The sequence below is a fragment of the Polyodon spathula genome, chromosome 9 (assembly GCF_017654505.1).
Source record: "Polyodon spathula isolate WHYD16114869_AA chromosome 9, ASM1765450v1, whole genome shotgun sequence".
NCBI classification, from domain to species: Eukaryota; Metazoa; Chordata; class Actinopteri; order Acipenseriformes; family Polyodontidae; genus Polyodon; species Polyodon spathula.
Genome location: NC_054542.1, coordinates 40,093,001 through 40,114,944, shown reverse-complemented (window position 1 = coordinate 40,114,944; position 21,944 = coordinate 40,093,001).

The following is a 21,944-nucleotide window of genomic DNA, read 5'->3' as shown; positions in this document are numbered from 1 at the left end:
ATAGTATATCTGCAATTAAAAAGGCAGTAAATCAGTTGTCATAAACTTTGAGCAGGCCTTTGCTACTGTGTTTAGTAAGCCCTTTGTGCTGCTGCTGCTGTGAGTGGATATAATAAAATAAATACTTCTATTGGTTTTGGGCCTGCCTCACACAATTGTATAAACATTCCCATGAGATCTACAAAGATGAAATCACAGTCAATAGTTGCACAACTCAAAACTGAGTGCAAGGCAGCCAGGTGATTAAACTGGTGTTTTGTTCTTCAGATTGAAATGTGTTCTCAGACCCAATCTAATGTGTGCCTCCTTGATTCTTCTTGGGTTAGGCAGGTAGCCAGTTAAACTTGTGAGCATTACTTTGTTCAGAAAGCAACAGGAGATCCAGTTGATGTCTGAGCAAAGTCAGCTTGATACCAAGAGAGACCAATGGATGAAGTAGCTGGGTGGTTGGAAGTGGTTGGAAGGTGTGTTACAAAATTGAGGGCTGTTCTTTAACACTAGAACCGCCATGGTTATCCTCATACCTAGAGCTGTCGGCAACAGTCATTAAGACAGTTACATTTAAACAACCTCAATATTAAAATGAAAGACAAACTATCGGATAAAACTCACAAGTTTTATTCAAGTACGTCATATCAAACATCTGTACAGCCGAAACGACATATTTAAATGAACAGTTACACATAAACTGATTTATTTTCTAACTAACCACATATAAAGCACTAATTTAAAAAAAATGAAAAATTATAATAAAATAAATGTGTCACATGTCGATTTTTTGCAGCCCGTCTTTCCACAGCATCAACACCGGGATTTATAATTCCCCAAATAGTGCCATCCTTCCCATTCTCCTGAATGCCTGTTCGTGCTGGCGATACAGCTGGTCGCTGTCCTTGGGACTGCTGTGGGTGCACACCTGCAGCTGCTGCAGGAGACGATATAGGCAAAGTGGCTGGTACTGCAGAGGTAAGCTCAGTTGGGGTAGGGATAACACCAGGCTTGTATATAAAAAAAACAGAATATTGTAGGTTATATTCAAAGTAAACATTTATTGTAAAAATCAGTCAAAGTGACTGCTTTGGCGGTTCTAGGTGGGCAGGATTATAACTTCCTTATTTGCTCGATCCTGCCTTTCCAATGCCGTCAGGGTATTTATTACATGTATTTTGGAAAAGTCATGAACGGACAACCGCATAACTTTTCGACATGCACAGTAATTTAAATTTGAAAACCTCAAACCATCAAAATGACTGCCGTGGCAACCTCAAAGTTATATTGCAAAATGTTAACAGTGTGTGAGACAGATGAACATTGCACATGCACTTTATGAATTTCCTCATTAGACTTTTCTTTGTGTTACTTACAGCTTTGTTTGTTTACTTCTGATTTATACGTGGCTCACCTAATTTGCAGACCATTCTTTTATTGGTTAGACTTTCCCTTGTGTGCTCAGAAATTGGATGAAGCCTATCTAGTTGTTTATCCTAAGCTGGTCAGGGTCTGTCAAGGGACTACAGTGAATGAATCAATGTTGTAGAAGAATGATATCTTTGTTTGCACTTCATTCAGGGATGTGGCTGGACTGGATCCCAAGACTGCAATGCCCTAATCAAGTGTATTGTTGTTTGTGTATTACTTTAGTTGGTTTGCTGGCAAGGATACTGCTGCAGAGGTTCACTTGTGATGGTCGTTTTGCCATTAGGGTTTACATTAAGGGATTTATAAAAATGAAAGTGTCTAAATACTTATTCTGAGAAGCTATTTGATATTTCATCATGGTGCTGGTCAGCCTGTTAATATTGATGCTGTTAGGCACACTCTTGGGAGCCACCTTGAGAGTTTCCACCAGTACTCTGTGAGTCAACGGTCTGTTCATTTTTTCTGTAACGCAGGCTTATGTCCATAGGATGCTATGCTGAGACCAAACTCACTGGAATCCAGGCCTCCAGAAGTGAAAGGTCACCAATCTCCTTTGACATTTTCACATATTTTGAATGATGTATCAGACAGTGTTTTACACTGTAATGGTTTTGACTCACCTTGCTCATTAAAGCTTGCGCTCTTGCCCAGAAAGATTAATAGGCAGCTGTTTACCGCTAAAGACCTGTGTTTTGATGATACAACAAAATTAATTAAAACAAATGATAATTGTCTTGATGTTTAATTTTTTTTTTAAACCAGTAAATCGTGCCTTTATTGCTTTACTAAAACACATAAATCTTTAAATTACAGATTAATTTGCAGGTTGCCTTATTTTGCATCGTGTAAGGCACATTGAATGTCCTGCACTGATAAACTGTGTGGCAGTGCTAGGTATCAGAGCTTTCTGTTTGGTAGATGGAAGTTCTAGGGTTCATAATTAGCAATAAAAGCAAAAAAGAAAAGTGTACAGTATAAAGGCTCTTTAGGATCCTTGTTGATGCCCTTAGAATCATGTTTCCAAACATTTGGTGCCTCCACCTGCCAAGTTACTTTGCTTGGTGGTTAATGTTTTTTTTGTTGACAGCAGCATTTCAGAGTTGCCTACTGACTTTATTCTTGTAGTACACAACATGCTCACAGTGGCTTCTTTCATATAGGTAAAGCATGCATATGACGTTTTCTTTATTGTTTTCCTTTAAACTTTATTGTATTCACCGAAAGCAGAGAACTTTGTTACATTGAACAATGTGCATCCTGCTTCAGCACACAAGACACCAATCTGAAGCTGCGTTACTTTTTTCCATGTATTTGTTTATGTGGAAGTTGTGCATGCTTAAAAATGTATTCCCTGATGTTACTGATTTTTTGGACTGCTTTGTTCTCAAAGCAGTGTTATTGCTGGTTTCTTTAAAACAAAACACCTTTGACGCACAACAAGAATTTCCAAGGTTGGCCAGGTTTGAAAAAAAAAAGTACTGAAATGCTTATTTGATTTTGGCTGCTAGCCGTGGGCAGCTGAAGCCTGTATCACCGGCAGTGTCCGGAGAGAAATGCTCTAAGAACATCTGTGGTTCTTGGAGTATCTACACGTAAACTTAACATCTCATGCAATATGTATTTAAACAACAAATAAGCTTTTGGGTGTTGTTTTCTTATTGATTTAAGCTTACGCACCTCTGGGAACATCAACAGTGCTTGCAGAGATAAACTGACCATGCCTTGTCAGCTCGAATAACTGTTCTTTAGGATACTTCCGGAACTAAAGTAACACACGTACAGGATTTTCCTGGAATATCTTCAGTTTCAATATTTCCTTCACCTAATATTATGAATTGTTAATTGTTTCTATCTATCTTAAGGTCAATAAAATAAATTAAAAATCACAGACTATCCAACCTGCATTTCAAACGCATATAAACTGCAGCCTTTTACTGATACAGTACTTTAGCAGACTTAGCAGCGTGTAGGGTGATTTATACATACAGCTTCCCATAAAATGGCTAGAGAACTCTCTTTTCATGCCAAAAAAATGCTGATTCATCACAGAATGCTTTAAATAATGGAGATAACTTAGCTGTTTTTCACTTGTAATTTATTCAGAATGTGATATAGGGAGTGTGGTTGTGATGAGAGAGGCTCATTCCCAGAAATTAGAACCCTCAGAACCACCATCCACCAATCAGGAAGCTCCATTTAAAGCTCACGGAATATGACTAAGGAACAAGCAATAATGATCAAGCTCCAGGGCATGTTCTGGAATTAACGAATGGCTGGGATGGTTGGTGCAACAAAGACGAAACCTCAGTCAAAATTGTAGTTACTAACATCAGCCATTGTAAGCTAAATAAATAAATAAATAAATAAATAAATAAACGTGTTCAATCTGTTTTTGTGTCGTGTGCTCATGTTTATTCTGTACTGGGTATTTCTACAGAATGAATGTTCTATGCAGTAACCAATGTTGGAATATCTTGCCCAGGTCTACAGATGTCCCTACATCACAATTTGAAAAAACAACAACTTGGTGTGTAATGTAAAGTTTGTTTCAGCAAAAACTACAAAAAAAAAAAAAAAAAACATAACAAAATGTAAGTGAAATTAAGAGTAAGCATTTTCTCAATCCTCACATTAATCCTTATATTTATTTTGTGATATGAGCATGTATTTCTGGAAAACTGGGGCTACAGTGATTCGTAAGTTGCTAAGAAGCAGATGTTTTGCATTAAGACATGTTAAAAAAGTATGATGTTCATTTTGAAGTGATATCTATGTGTACATTGTGTACATTTTTTATGGCTGTATACAAAAAACAACACAAATAGAAAATGTATTAAAGCTCAGCGCTAAAGCTTGTTTTCAGACACATCTATGATTATTATTTCATTCTTCAGACAAATATTATGGTGGATTAAATAATATTGATGGGTTTAGGTTGGTATATACTAGGATTCAAAAGGATCAATAACACTGGCTTTTCTTTGGCTTTAAGGCTATGGTGAGATGGCACTGCCTTAGTTCTTGACCTTGTCTGCACAGTAATCATAAAAAACTGAACAAGTTAACTACGATACAATGTTTCCTTTGTTGTGATTTATAAATATTTCATCCATCTTGTATAGCCAGGCAATAAGTATTGTACAGGTGCCTGGGATTTTGAATTCCTCTGAGCCTTCGCATTGAGCAGCTCTGAATAATGAATTACATTCTTCATTAGTTTCATCTTTAATATGCTGCACGTCTAGGGTGTATTTCAGGTTAGTATCAACCAAGTTAGCAGTTTGAATGAGGGGCTGTCAACATTATTTAGAATTTTAGAATCCCTTGGTTTATTAGCAAAATACATAGCAGAGCACTATGGAAAGCTCAATTATCATTTAGCTCAAATTAATTTATAGAGATCTCTAAATATTTAATGATAGCTCTGAATCATTTCCAGATATCTAAAATACATTTAGAGAAGTCTCAAAATGATTTACAGATATCTTTAAATGGTGCTTTAAATGATATACCTAAAATGCATTTTCAGGTATCTTTAAATATTTTTCAGATATTTCTAAATAACTTCCTGTTCATTTAAAAATATCTATATAACGTCCTGTTCTCATATATAAATATATATATATATATATATATATATATATATATCAATATATATATATATATATATATACACACACACACTCTGATTATTCTTTAGCAATTAGGTTAAACTAGTTTTCTGTATATGCGGTCTGTGATAGGTTGCGCACCTTTGCGCTAAATCATTTGAAGATATCTCAAAATAACTTCTCGTTCATTTAGAGATATCTCGAAATAAACAGGAAGTAATTTATGATGTAAATATAAATTATATTATATAAATTACTGTGTTTTGAATGGACTTCCTGTTTATTTAGAGATATCTCCAAATGAACAGAAAGACATCTCAAAATTATTTAGATATCTCTAAATTAACAGGAAGTCTTTGAAGTTACATTTGCCCCCTGCCGTATGCAAATGTTTTGTATTAGTAACTAAAATGAAGGTTTTTCATGCCTGGAAATGATCAAAACATACCTGCGTACAGCTATTGGAGATGAGAGATTGAGCGATCTTTTGGATATTGCGAGCCAGCCCGACAAGCAAAAACATTAGATTTACAGGCTGCTGTTGACAAATTGCCAAGATGAAAGCGAAACCCCGCTCCCTTTTATTTGTGTTTATTCGTGATTATCTGTGTAAACGTGTTATTTAAAATGTTGCTACATATTTTTACTTTCGACCTCCACAGTAATATGGTGCTTATTTAGCAGTTTGTGTTCGCTGGTGAAATAATTCAAACTTAACTAGGTGTTGTAAGTATGTATCAGTTCTGGCGAGATGTATTCGCACAGACGCTCTAAAATAAAGTGTTAAACAGCGTTCTCAACCCCCTGGATCCTTTTTATAAAGCCCATGCAATACGTGACTTGTATTTTCAATAATCTGAAATAAGAGTAGTCGCTAGCTGTGAAAACAATTATGTTGTACAGTGATTTGTTTAATGTAGCAGTAATTACAGTATGTAACTGAGATGTTTACTTATCGTAACTGGATATTGGAAGCTGACAGCGGAACAGTTTGGTTAGCGTTAAAGACTTTACCTACTTTTAAAATACAAAAGTTTCAGTGAAAACGACGACCGTGATGTTGCATACTTTATTGCTATAAAATGAGACGTAGTGGAATGACATTTTCGAGTTTGTTATAAACCAGTGCTGTGCTTTAAAAACACTTGCATGACATTTTGCATCATTTATTTTAAGAATAAGGATGCTATCTTGTTCTCAACTGGATCAATTATTTACTGTTTTTTTTTTTTCTCATTCATGATGCTATTTGAGATGTTCAATGTTAACACTAACTTTGCTCCCCCTCCCCCCCCCGACCCTGAAATTTTCGGAAATGACGCACCCCACCCCCCCCCCCCCCCCCCCCCCCCGCCCTCCCCTCGCCTTTACTGCCTATGAGATACTCGGAATCCCCTATATATATATATATATATTAATATATATATCTCTATATATTATATCTATATTATTTAAAATTTTCTTTCTTTTCCTTTTTTATCAACTTTTTTATGATGAACTTAGCAACATGGTTAAACATTTAGGACACATATGACACTTTCCCACCTTCCCACCACTTTGCCCTGAACGATCAGAGCAAAACATATGCAGTTCTTGAAGTCTGGAGGTGCCCATACCTTTGCAGCCATGTCCTACAGATGTATTGAGAGGAATACCATGCTTACTGTGAACACGCAACCCTGAAAACGGTAGTTCTAATTGCTTTATAATGGTTTTTTGAACAGTTGAATGAATACAATCTGCATTGCCAAAATTCCTTTTAAGAAAAAGTTTCTTATTTCAACAATTTCTGATGTTAAGAACAGTTGAACTAATTATCTCAAATAATATTACAACGACAACTCATTTGTTACCTCCTCCAAAAATAAGTAAAACTAAAAACTTCATTCAGTGACAATGGGCCTGATTTTCAAAGCTTGCTGAGTAACTCTTGAACTCTGAGCTCTAATCTCTGGAACTAATATAACAAATCACATTTTTGGATATTTATGTAGCCAACAAGATTTCCATTACATGAGAGTATGTGTTAAAACTTCATGCTGATATTGGACCCAGCTATCGCCAAGATAAGCACCAACTAAGAAAAATCTTATTTTACTGTAAACTAATGTGATCTGTCTGTGTTTCCTTCCATCTGATAATGTAGATATTCTTCTGCCTGGTGTTGATGGCTGGTGTGTAATGCTGGTTCCAGGGATCAGCCTATTTTGCCTCCCTGGCTCATCAGCACACACAATGGCTGCAATGCTGGCTCCAGGGATTAGCCACAGTGCGGCCTCCCTAGCGCATCAGAATGACAGCCATCTAGACTGAGCTGAGTAGGTGTTTTGTCAACTAGCCCATGACACCTTAAGAGGGCTCGACAGTGAATCTGGTGTCCCAGCATCACCCCCCTCTGTCCCCCACTCAGCTAAGCCTAGCTTATTTAGCTTCCTTTACATCAATATTTTTTTGTTATTTCTACTGTGCTTGAGGTCCCCAATGAGAATCCTTTCGTCTCAACCAGAGCCAGTTGCTGCTTCTCTCTGCTGCTTCTGATAAGTTCTTCACTATACGTTGCAAATCTTGACCACTAAATCCGATGTCTGTGAGAAACCAGGTTGTGGAGTGTGCCACAAATCCTCGACAACCCACCTCCACTGGGTAAACCTGGAGTCTCCATCTTCACTGTTTTGCTTCAGCAGCTAGTTAACTCTACCAGGTGAACAAGGAGTGCTAATCCAGACCACAAGACAATATCAGGTTGAAGGTTAATGGTGGCAATCTCAAGTGGGAAAATAAGTCAATGTCCAGCATTTGCCAACGTTGTCTCTAGCAGCTTCCAGCTGTTCTAGACAAGTTTGGTTTTACTACATTTTCTTGGAGGTTGATCCCCTGGATGGAAGAATGTTTTTCTTCGTGTGTCATATATTGCTGACATTTGGTGGCAACATGTTGGTCATGCTGTGCTTGTCTTGCAATGCTAAGGCCAAACATCAAAGCACCTGGTCATGACGCCAAGTAAACTGTCCTATTCATAGAGCAGACTGTATATAACTTATAAGTTAAAGATTTGTGAATTCACATTCAATTTCCTCCTACAGCAGCTCACATTGAAAAGCACTCCCTATCAGTATCTTTTAGGTAATCACCCTCTATTATGCCCACTTTGCAGGGGTTAGATATATCAATTATTCTTAATTTTTAGGTATTCTTTCTTCTGATTCCTGATCTAATTCTATTATATTATATTACCTGTATATATTCTATTCTATATAAATTACATGTCACAGGCTTAGTGAAAAAAAAAAAAAATTTACTAATGTCTTTGTAAAGAACATCTTTGGAAATGTTTAAAGATTTCCGGGACCCTGATTTCCACTAGTCATAAACTTCCTTACCAAAGGAAACATTGGGTAGTCCAAGATTAATGCTAATCAGGGTGTGTAAAAGCAGCCAATAAAGTATGATGGCTAAATTAACTATTTACTATCGCATACGTTATATTAATACAAGTAAACTGACATAAGATGGTACCGTTGTAAGTTCCTCCTTAGCTTTTTGACATTCTGTCATTTGGAATAAACTTTAAGGGGCACTTCATCAAGCATATTTTAAGTTAATGAAAAGCAGTCCCTGATGCAAGCTATATATCACATAAATGCACAAATTAGCCCATGGTTATGGAAATTGAGCTGGCTTTACACTTCAGCATGGGGAATATTCAGTCATGAAATGATCTCGTTACTTAATTGAAACTTCTTGTGCATTTTATCAGCTTAAATGATTGGAAATCATTGGGAGCTGGATGAGTTTTCATTCTGAATGTGGTAGGCAAGGGAGCTCAATGTCAGACCCAAATTAGATTTTAACCTGCATACTAATACTAATACGTGAGGAGTTAAAATTACAATTTAACAAAGTGTGCTAAGTTGTTTTTTTTTTTTTTAATGTTATATGTCACACACATATTACTAAATCCTCTTGGGCCTATTCAGTGACAAGCTGTTGACAATATCTGCAAAGATGCCTTCTGGTGTCTAACTTGTTGTAATATGTGTTGGATCTGTGAACTCTTAAAGAAAGTACAATAAGAATCTTTATTTCAATGAGTGGGTGTTCAAAATTTGAAGTAATGTGCTCTGAGGTACCTAAAGGCTTCAACTCCAGGCCAGCCCCCCATAATGATTCAACAGAATTCTGATAAATGCTTTTTGATAGTTTAGCATCACTCTATCACATAACTATATTATTTGGTGCCTATTTATTTGAAATCAGCTGCAAATTTTCAAGCAGTTTTTGCCTCCCATATCAACTGGTTCCAATACTTCCCATTACCAGATCAATAATACTTTCCAGGCTTTGGCATTTGTCTATCCTTCTGTGAATATGTTGTGAATGATGTAAACATGCTGCCTGTGTTGCGTCTCTATGTTTCTGCTTGACCAGTTCTCACTGGGGCCATTGGTGAGATTTGCTGTTTAGTTCTGCGTGAGATGTACAAGTTCTTTATTGCGCGAGTTCTTCTTTGCGTTAGTTCTTTGTACATGTTCTTCTTTGTGCTAGTTCTTCTTTGCGTGTGTTCTTTGTGCAAGTTTTTGCACAAGTTCTTTGCGTGAGTTCTTCTTTGCGCTAGTTCTTTGTACTAGTTCATTGCTCTAGTTCTTCTTTGCGTTAGTTCTTATTTGCATTAGTTCTTTGTGCTAGTTCTTTGCTCTAGTTCTTCTTTGTGCTAGTTCTTCTTTGTGCTAGTTCTTTGCGCTAGTTCTTTATGCTAGTTCTATGTGCTAGTTCTTTGTGCTAGTTCTTTGCTCTAGTTCTTTGTGCTAGTTCTTTGCGCTAGTTCTTCTATGCATTAGTTCTTTGCGCTAGTTCTTCTTTGCGTTAGTACTTTGTGCTAGTTCTTTGCGTTAGTTCTTTGTGCTAGTTCTTCTTTGTGCTAGTTCTTTGCATTAGTTCTTTGTGCTAGTTCTTTGCGCTAGTTGTTCTTTGTGCTAGTTCTTTGCGTTAGTTCTTTGTGCTAGTTCTTTGCGCTAGTTCTTTGTGTTAGTTCTTTGTGCTAGTTCTGCTTTGTGCTAGTTATTTTATCCATATGATTTATCTTGGTTACCAGAAGGGGGAAGAACTGAAGGACAGGTTACTGGGCAGACTCACGGTGCTAGGATCACATGACTACACTGTACACAGAGAATTGTGGGAGTCCGGAACCAACTCCCCAGTAATGTTGTTGAAGCTGACACCATGGATTCTTCAAGAAGCTGTTTGATGAGATTCTGGGATCAATAAGCTACTAACAACCAAGCAAGCAAGATGGGCTGAATGGCCTCCTCTCGTTAATAATTTTTCTTATGTTCTCATGTTCTTATGTGCAATATTGCTGACAAAACCTATACGGAGTGAAATAATCGTACGGGACATTAGTGATGGTAAAACAGAAGGGGATTATATTAAAAGTCAATGTGCGAAGAGAGTATCTGCTTTGTATTCTTTCTCATACTGTTGCTGCGTAGTGTAGACTATGGGATGTGCTACATTTTTTTAAACCTTGCCTAGCTCTCAGGATGTCCTTGAAGGGTGTTGTGATCTCAATAGACCTAGGCTGGTGAAACTAAGTTTTAATAAATAATTAATAACACTATATTTTGAAATTAATTTCCCATGAATGCGACTGGCAACTGGGTCAGCTGTAAAAACAGAACTTTGTTATATAGTGCAAAACTTTTGTTTTGTATAACTCATGCACAGTAACCATGATAGTGTGCCAAGAAATTTGTGAAATCAGAAATAAATTAATTAAATTGAAGCATGATGCTAGTTATTGCTCTTTAGTGATAACATTAGTCTCTCTCCTTGAAGGAATAAGGACTCCCATTGCGTAGCAGCTTATTCCATTCCCTGTTTTATTATTTACTTAATTAGACATAACTGAGCTGCTTACTATACACTGGGATTATGTAAACTCATAATAAAACCAGGAATGAGTCCAACTGCTATACAATGGGAGTCTTTGCAAAAAGTATTTAAGTATTTTAAAAATATGTACATATGTAATGCAAATCCCCAGTGGCAAATTACAAAACATTACACTTAAGAAATGTAGGTACTTTTATCTTTAAGAATGCAATAGGAGTTGAACCCCTGCTGCTAAAGCAAGTGTAGATGCTCTGAAATTGAGGGGATTCTGTTTTGATTGGTAATGGTAATCAATGTTTCCTGCAGCATTGCAGCTTCAACTGAATAGAAGCAGACCTTTGTACATCAACTATAACACATTGGTTTTATAAAGGCTCTTTCATGAAAGGTTCATTTCGATAGAAAAAAAATAACAACTAAAAAAGTGGAGAAAAAAAATGTCATGGCTTGAAGCATACCAGTTTATAATAACCCAATGCATATTTTTTCTTTGATATTGTATCGTGAATGAAACAGCTCTTTAGCCAAGGATTTGAATCATTCATTATAGCATTCACTACGTTTATGTTCATGTCGTGTGCCAAATAGTGTGTTACTTCAATTTCAGAATAATTTGGGAATTTGTGCATGGATGCCAATGCAATCTGTAGCTCACTAGAGAGTTAATCCAATTACTGTGTTTACATGAGTGAAAGATTGAATAGTCATGAGAAAATATGATTTTTATTCAACGTCTGTCAAGTTGTTGATTCATACAGCTGTTCTCCTAATGTTTTGTCTGGTACTTCTTTTGGACTGCCTTGCCATGAGGTTTCTGAAGTTCAAGTGCCTGAAATTCGATTTAGGAATGCTTTGTGTGCACAATGTTGTTCTTGCCATACAAGCTGGTTGTTAAAGGCATTCCTTCCACATTTTCTGCTGCTGAATGTCCACCTGTCAGATTGTCTCTTATCATGCTTTTTCCCCACTAACGATGGGAGCTGATTGTTTGTCTTACTGTTATAGTGGTTATTTGTTACTGCCTTGTCATGTAAAGGTTGAAAAGATTCATCTTGTTTTGTTCTGTGTACTTGCATCATGATGCAGTTTTTAATGCACCTTTTTAGTTTGCTTCGTTGAACCCGGTACCAGTCTTCTACACATATGAAGACATTCACATTTGTACATTTTTAAAAAAATAAAACATGCACCACATGTGCAATACAGAAGACTGATCTGCTGTGGGTTACATATTTTCTGTAATGCACACTTATTGTATAACCTACATCTCTTGTAAAGTTTGAACACAATAGTAAGCTATATAGAATGCTGCAACCTGAGTTTACTGCACGCCTTACATACAATATGCAAACTCTTCATGAAACAGACAGATTTATAAAAGAGAACTCCTTATAGTATGAACATGACAGTATTCCAGATACTTGAGATTTGTGTTTTTCACTTGCAAGTGGATGTCATGGCTATGTAAAAGTAATCAATTGAAAAAATTCTGCAAATGTATGAATCTACAAAAATTACATTGCACAATATGGAAAAAAAGCTGTTTTGTAGCCCAGCAGTTGTTTCCTGCACTTTGGTTAAAGTGGAACTATATTATTATACTCTTTAAAAATTATACAGATCGCTGTTTAGTCTGTCCTGACTTTAAAATGTGTGGGCATGATGAATAAGGATCAAAGAAAGAAAAAAAAAGGTTAAACTATAGATAGGGATTTTGGAAAATGCTATCAGGATTGTATTTTGTATCCTCTTCACCCTGTAGCTTCCAAACTGTAAACAGGTTATCAATGGCTGATGATTTAAGTCTTGGTGCAGCAGTATATTCATATACAACAGTTTCACCTCTCGAGGGCTAGTTTCTAATCTGGCTTAGCTTGCAATATGATTTTAGTTTACTGGACTTAGTCCTCACAGGGCACTGGGCAGTAGTCAAGGTTAGTATCCTGGATTTAGCAGGGTGTCTAATTTTCATATGGACTCAACTCTAATTGCAAAACTAGTTTATGATGTTAGTAGCCAGAAGTATTTACAAGTATTTCTTTAACTGACAGCAGCATGCATGTTGACAGATATAAGCTTCAAAGAAAATATTTCAAACTAGAAATGCTACTTGAATACAGTCAAATTGAAAAAAAAAGGCTACTCTTTCTACGCCAACAAGGAAACTCGGAACATTTTGTCATCAGTTTTTTTTTATTAATTAAGGACATTCTCATGAACAAAATTACACGGTATGTGGAACTATACATTTTATTGTAGGCTGGCTTAGGTTTTTCATGTTTTAGGGTAAAAGATAAAAATCATATTTAAAAAGTATGTTGGCATAATTAGAAATAAAATGTAGAAATTTTATATATCTATATATTTATAATATATATATATATATATATATATATATATATATATATATATATATATATATGATGAGAGAGAGAAAATGGTTTCCAAAGTACTTTAAGGACTGAAACTCTTAGGTGAGCACTGTTTATCCTTCGTTACTATTCCATCGATGTTTTGGTGTTGTACATATGATACAAAACAAATCGATCAAACATAATTTTAAAGTGTGTAGAAAAAGATTTATAAACTAGTCTTGCAGATTAATAGAATGCACTAAGCAGACATTCAATCAAAAAATGTTAATGGTTCAGTCATTTTATTCTTGTCTTTGTTTATACCTTTAATAATTTTGAATCATAAATAGAATGAAGATTCTACAGACATAATAACTCTTCTGTGCCTGTGTGAACACATTTCACCATAGCTTGTCTGTCATGAAATCGTATTGATTTTTCTCTTTTTTATTCATTTTGTAAACTGACAGATTCAGTGGTCACATACATTTTTTTGAGCTCCCTAACTATAGGGGATTCTTTAATGTAATCAGAGTCCTTTGGGCATCTAATGTTCAGCTGCTTCTGGCTTTGCGCTGTTCAGGCTTTGTTTATGGAAGTTGGTCCATAGAATTTGGTAGATTCAGTGTAAATGATGGAAGCAGCAGTGAATGCAAACATGCATGGTTGTTCTTGATCATGATGGCCTGACATCTAGGTTTTAAAATGGTGGTGTTAGCACCGTTTTAGGGTCTGTTGATCAATAAGACCTTAGCCTCACTTCTGTCAATGAAACATTAGGATAGTTCTACTACATACTTTAGCCCCCCTGAAAGGTGATGCTATGCATTTGGTCCATTACTTTCCCAGCCCTTGCAGATGCATTTGTTTGCTGCCTCACACAGGTGCTCTCGCAGCCTTATTCGTCACTTTGTTGATGGTAAAACAATGACCTTTGATCGAGGTTAAATGGTGCCAAATGGATTAATGTACTGTTTAAATGGCAACATCTCAGGGCAGCAAGTCAATCAATGTCTCCCAAATTAAAATTGTAAGCATCTTCCTAGCAGAGATGGTGTTGGAGATGGTGAACCTTCTTTTGCCACATGTCACTGAGGTGATGTAGAAACAATCTGTTTGTTTCCATTGGCATCAGAGCTACATAAATGTGGTTTAAATTGGGGCTCTGGGCCCACACACTTAAGCTGCCTAATGAGCATCCAGTGCAAAGGGCAGGTTTTAAACATGTAGCAATTGATACATACATGTGATCATTGACCTTTGTGTAATATCCAATCAAAGATAGGATTGTAGACTGCAGAAGGAACTAACAGCCCCAACTTGATATTGGAATAATGAGAGTGACTCATCATTGACTGATTTTATGTTGCTGATTAAAACTTGGCATTGGTTGAAGATTTATACAGATTCTGTTCAAAAAGGGCTTAGAAATGCTGTGTCTGCTGCTCATTCAATTTAATCTAGAGTACATTTGTAAGCTCTGCTGTATACCTGATTCAATATATTATTGCATATAGCATTATATTCCTAAATTCAGTGAGTCATTCCTCATTATTACAGCACAGTGGAAAATAGGACTGTCTGTTGACAGATGTATTGACCAAAGTGGTATAGATGTTCTGCAGGTTTCCTCTTGGGTGAAAAAAAAAGAACTCTGCTTTATTGATTTCATGGAACAAATGCTGACAGGTGTCACATTCAGCTTAAACATGGTAGTTGCTTATTTAGATAAAAGTGGACAGGTAAGAATGTATTGTTCATCTGCTGTGTCAGTAATTCTTGAACAATAGTGCATAATATTATGTTTTCTTTCTTATTTTTGTACAGTCAAACCTGTATTAAGAGACCACTCAAGGGACAGTCTAATAGTGGCCTCTTAACACAAGTGGTCTCTTAAAAGAGGGCCCATAATTTATTAATTTCCTCTGACATGCTTTCCTGTAATTATGTATGTCTTACATGCACTATAAAAGCCAGCAGATGTAATATGAACAAAAGGAAGTATGTAATTTAATAACATTCAGTTAGATAATGCATTTACAAAACAAGTTATTTTGTGACAGTAATGAATGCTTACCTGTCTCAGGTCACACAAAATGTTTTAAATCCTTTGCAAATTTCAATGCCTGTGCCTGCCTTTCAGGTATGTGTTGATTCATTGCATCCTGAAACCAACGCCAGCATAAGCAGAAGATCTTTTTCGATTGCAGGCACATTGTTTTCATACTATTATAAGTATGTGTGGCAATGTGGCTGCTGATTGTGAACAGGTGCAGAGGTGATGCAGTGCAGGAATAATCACAGACAGACAGTTGTAATCCGGTTTGGAAAAAAGGGACGTTTTAATTTGTAAATCCCAGTCTGGTGACCAAACAATAGGCTCCGGGTATAGACATCAATATTTAAAGCATGGAGAACAAAAGATAGGGATTGCAGCCCAAATAATAAACACACGTTATCTGCCCCACAATAATACTTGCCACGGTCACCAGTACGGGTGTATGCAGTAGTGCCCGTGGTGGGTGATAACAATTGTTTATAGTGACTGTGGTGAGGTGTGGCCCAAGGCGACATCTCTGGATACGTGTTAGCTGTCTGGTGGTCAACAAACACAGACAATTACTAACAGACACAAACAAAGAAAACACTTACAAATATTCTTTAAACACAGGTTTACTTGTTTCTCTCTAGTCTTTAACACAAAAACCAAGTGAATTGCGATTCTCCGGCGCCTTTTATGCCGTCACACATGACCCCTTGGTAAACGAGTGCAGCTGTCTCTACAATCTGCAGCTGCCACATTATTTCCCTTCCATGTCAATACGTTCTTGCAACGGAGTCTCTCCTTCTTCCAGGCTGACTGACTTCCCAACTCTGGGAAAGAACTGTCAGGCCAACCCGTCCAAAGGACCCTACTTTCGCTGCTTAGCGCCCTCACAGGTCGGGAGGCAGATTTACAACCAAGGCTCATTACATTTCTGTCACAGTATGGCATGAATTTTTCAGTGTTTGTTTTCCTTTTAATGGTTTGCCTTTAAGTCTTAAGCCGCTACATACTAATATGAGAACATTCTGTTAAATTAGCAGGAAAGAACAACACAACACAAAACTCACACATTGGAAGCTAAGAACGAAATCCAAGTTAAAGTAGCATCTGGGGGAAGTGATTAATGTCACTGCTTGCTCTTGTGTTCGAATAATGAAGAAGGGGAAACAGAATCAGCAAGTCAATTAGGACATCAAGGTAAAGAGAAGCGACTTTTAGTAATTAACAGTTTAATTAAGATACTGAATCAGCTCAAAACGCGGTCACATGAACAAAAATAAAAACCTAAAACTTCAAGCTCTAGTTTTTTCGGTTCTTTCTAGTGCCGAATTTTTCAGCAGTTTTTCAGGCACTTACTGTCTTTACAAGTTGAATAACTTAAATTCTGTCATCCAAGCTTTCTCTCTTCCTTTACAAGAGAGTGCTGTTGTTTTATTGATTACGGATTAAAGACAGCAAAAATGGTTACCATATTCCTTTGAATTTAGGACATACTGCTTAAAACCATATTTTTCTTATAACAATAGCCCTGTTGCTGGGTAAGAGAATTGTGGTGACTGGTCGCGTTAAGACAGGTGGTCGCTTAGTACAGTTCAATAAAAGCACAGATATCACTGGGAGGAATTTAAAGTGGTCACTTAGACCAGGTGATCACTAAATACAGGTGGTCACATGAGCATGTTTGACTGTATTTGTTTAAAATATAGTATTTATTCAGGCAGTATATTGAGGCTTTAAATGTGTCATTTCCCAAGGGGTCCTGCAGATATGCAGTACAGCACAGCTAAAGATAGTTGATACAGGTGTTATTACTGTCTTTGTTGTTGGACATACCCTGAAAGATAAGTTTGGAGTGATTGACGTAATATTTAAAAGAACACTGTGCCTGTGCACTAAAGATTCTTGTTGAAGGAAAAATATCTCTGGTAAACATTAACAGTGAAAACATCATAGTGATTATTTCAGGAAGACAGAATGATGTTAACTCTGGTCTTTTCTTGTGCTCAATTTATGCGTTAAATAAGCGGCTCTTATAACAGCAGTATACAGAAATAATATTTTAACTAAAGACCATATTTTCAAGTAAGTACAAAGGCAATTTTTCAGTGAGCAAAATATTTAAATAAGTTAGACATCCTTAGACATTCACAGCATGATTTTGGCTATAAGGAATGAAGAAAACATTACTGTTTATTTCTTATTTTGACATACTTTGTAAGACCATAATTTTTTAAATATCAATATCTAAACACAACTTTACAATTTATTTATTTTTTTCCAGGTGTTTTTCCTATGAATTATGACTACTGTCTCAGGTTTGCAATAGAACAATGTGTTTTCTGTTATGGAAGCTATCATTATTATTGGGACAATTGTTTTAGAACTAAACACATTTGGTGATGCTAGCATTTGCATAAATGTGTTTGCCTCACAGAAAGTAAGCTAATTAACTGGAATTAAAAGATTTCTCTCTAGTTCTAGAGGAGTGAGAAAAGAAAATGTGCAGGAATCATTAATGTTACCCAGACAATGATCCGCTTTATGTGGGGGAGAAGTGATGTCATGTTTGGCTACAGACCATTTGGGACTACACTGCAACACTGCTCCTAGCTTTATTAAGGCTTTACAGGATTCCTCTTGTGAAGCTTAAATGTCAAAGTGAAGTTTTTAAACATTGCAGTGCATAAAGAAAAATCGTCCTGAGAGCTTTTCTTTTCATTAATTACTTTTTGCTGTATTGCGCAGACTTTATGCATTCAGAATTCTTCCAGCAGTTTAGTTGATAACTAGCATTTTTGATTTCATGTCATGTCACATCTAAATCGTAGTTGAATAACCAATTTGTTGGCATTGTTGAGGGAGTAACTGGTTTCACGTTCTCTAGTTAAGAAAGTTAAGAAGACACTTAAGGAAAAGCACCCTTTACATTAATTCTATTACATTTCTACATACTGAACACAGGGAATTGAATGTTTTAGACCTTGACATCCACAGACATCCACAATAAAATTGTACATGTTACAATTCTAAAACAAGAACCCGGCAGTTAAAATACATATATAAGAAATTAAGTCAAGTAGACAAACAGGTAAATCTGTTTGCTGCCTCACACAGATGCTCTCAGTATTATTCATCACATTGTTGATGGTAAATGGTGCCAAATGGATAAATGTACTGTTTAAACTTTGTGACATTCGCAATTTAATATTACTGAGTTGTGTGGGTGCATGGTATTAGGGCTACCACTTTGTTCGATACAAGGTTACCTTTGAGTAGAACACCACAGCTCTAAAAGCTTATCAAAAAAGGCAGAATAGTGACTTATAAGGCTAATTTTGCGAATAGTTATTGGCAGATAATAGGGTTTCAATTAAATAAAAAGGTAGTTTCATGTTGGCATCTACTGAATATCATTGTGTATGCCACTGATGCAAATTATAAATGCTCATCAGTTTGTTTCAGAAGTTATTATTGTGTGAGTTTGAGACAGTAGCAAAGATTTTGTAAACATCTTCCTTTAGGAGTTTCTGGTTCAGTGGTCATTTTCTTATACTTCCTCCCTTTGTAGAACCTCTGAGAACTGATTTTCATGATCTTTGACCTGTGTTACCCTGGAAACCACTGAGCTTTGTGTATAGGAATTAAAACATTGTACCGTGTTGTTTCCCCACTTTATTCTTCATGCTCAGGGAATTACATGAAAAACACTGACTAACTTATATCTACAAGTGCTGCTTTTGTGTTGAACTTGGTCTTGTAGGATCCCTCCCTATTTTTAATGAGGAAGATATTTTCCCTAAAACATTTTAAGATATGTGTGGTCCATTCACACTAGCAGGAGCCTTTAGTTTTGTGTGCATTTTTGGTTGAATGAAGGATAAATGGCTACATTATGCTACTGTCAGCCATCTTTGATTCTTTTGTCTCAACATTCCAGCATCCAGATAAAAACCAGCAGGGGTTTATGCATTCATTTTTTTAAAAAAAAAAATGTTATCATGTGTGGAAAGTGTAGGGATGTAAATAATACCTTTGAGAATTCTAGCACTGTTTGCTCTTTGCCAAAGCATCTGAACCACAATACAACTGTGCATTTTACAATTTCAAAACAAGAACCCTGCCATTAAAATAAACATATAAAAAATGAAGTCATGTAGATACACGTTTTGGCTATTGCTGCTAACACTTAAGACATTTGCTGAACGTGTCTATTTCAGGTTTGTTTTAACTTCACACCAAAACATTTGGGACATACAATTTTACAAAAAACAGATACCTCTTACTATCCTCTGTTTGTTTGTGTAGTAAAAAAATAATTTAAAGAGTTACTGTATCTCTACTATTATAAATATGCTGTAATTCTCAAATATTTTATTGTATTTATGTGGTGCAGTCATGAAACAGAATCTAATTGAGGACCTATACACATGTTTTGTAATTATCTGTAAGATTTGGAGGGACATCTTCTTCAAAACTATATTACTGCTTTAATAAGTCAAGCACAAATTCTTAATATACAGCTTCTAATCTGTGTAATCATCAGAACACAACTTGCCATTTTTCTAATATTTATGTTTTCCAGCAATATTTACAATTAGAATGATAACTGGGGTAATAAAGATACATATTAATGTGTCATGTAAGTGAATTTAAATTTCAATGTCAACACTGGCACCATATGCTATTTACTCTTGAAGTCTGGTGCAAAGCAATACATCTGAACTCAGATCAGTACAACTAGGTTATATATTGTGGCAGAGCAAAGCTCTGCCCTTTAAATTGGCAGGGATGGGGTTAACTTCCCCTACCTGTCTGGGTTTATTATGTTCAGGTGGCTGGGGTTGATTAGTTGATTAGGTTGATTAACGATCAATCAGCGCCCAGCCACCTGATATAAAAGGAGGCCTCTGCTTCTCATTTGGGGAGAGGGAGCTGAGGAAGCAGGTTGGTTTTTTTTTGGTTGTTTGGATTGAATCCAGTGAAGGCATTGCCCAGCCTGGAGATTGTTATTTTTGTAAATTTTGTTTTTGCTTTATTTGTGTTTGAGTATCTGTTATTTTGCCCTTGTGCACTTTATTTTTGTGTTATTTATAATAAAATTGTTATTTTTTTTGAACTGCAGACTGTCTCTGGGCCTCTATCCACTCGCCAGCCTGCCACATTTGGTGTCAGAAGTGGGATAGCGCCACCTATCAGAGCAGTATTTTTGTTTTGTTTTGTGGAATAGGGAGATATGACTGCCAGCCACCGCTGGAGGACCTGGCCAGCCTCTTCCCTTGGTGTTCCTGGTGCGGGAAGGAGGACCATCGTTGGCGGTCCTGCCCAGACGTGCCACCGAGATACTATTTTAGGAGATATATGCCCTACACATACCAACCATTGTTAGTACCGTAGGCAAACATCAGAAATAAAGTATTATTTAACCATTGTATTCCATTGATTGGCGTTTTTATTTGTCTAAGAACCTGATTAACAAATGTATTTAAAATATGTAATAGCTACAAATAAGGTAAAAAAAAAAAAAAACAACAACAAATCCACAACGTGTGTGCCCTCTTTCGTATGCGCCTCTACTCCGGTTTCTACAGTGGCCGTGAAGTGCAAAACACAAACACAAAAAGAAAAACACAACATTAAGAAAACATAACGACATTAAGCAAGACGCTACAACATTCAACTTCAAACCGGAATGGTTAAGTACATAGGAAAAGGGGTTTCACATCAGTGCTTGGAGCACCAACATGTCCATCATTATGCGGTGGAACTGTGTGAACACAGTCCATATTAATACAATATAATTTCACAGCGCTTTGTCCTTAATCTCATGTAAGGTGTGTGTGTGTGTCAGATAGGGATAGGATCATATAATATATATATATATATATATATATATATATATATATATATATATATATAGCCAGAGAGGGAGGAGGATCTGCTGTCGCTCCCAGAGCCAGAGAGGGAGGAGGATCTGCCGTCGCTCCCAGAGCCAGAGAGGGAGGAGGATCTGCCGTCGCTCCCAGAGCCAGCCTTAGCTAAGCAGGAATCTAAACTCTGCTCACTAAGATTTGATTTCGAAGATTTAAATTAAAAGCTTCTTTTTTAAAAAAAGAAGTGATTGTCAAGTCAACAACATGTGTGTTAGAGCCAATAATAATAATAATAATAATAATAATAATAGAGCCAGAGGTTGAATTATATAGGTTAAATACTTTTACCCATTCCCGAGTAGCACATTGATTGACAGGTTGTTCTATCAGTGATATGTAACCCCTTTTCCATTCCGGTTTGAAGATAATGTCGTTGTGTTTTCTTAATAATGTTGTGTTTTATCTTAATGCTGTTGTGTTTTCCTTTTTGTGTTTCTGCTTTTCTTTTTGTATTTGTGTTTTGCACTTCAGGGCCACCGTACGTTTTTTACCTCGCCTGTTTCCTCCAGAAAACCGGACCAGAAACGGTATCCTGTTTCCAAAATGTGCGCGCATCAAGTAATTACCGTTTTTTTTTTTTTTTTTTTTTTTAAGGATACACACCTAAAACCAAATTTAAGACAAACAAGCATAATACACCAATTATAGATATATATATATTCTAATCTATAGAGTATTAGTGGGGCTATAT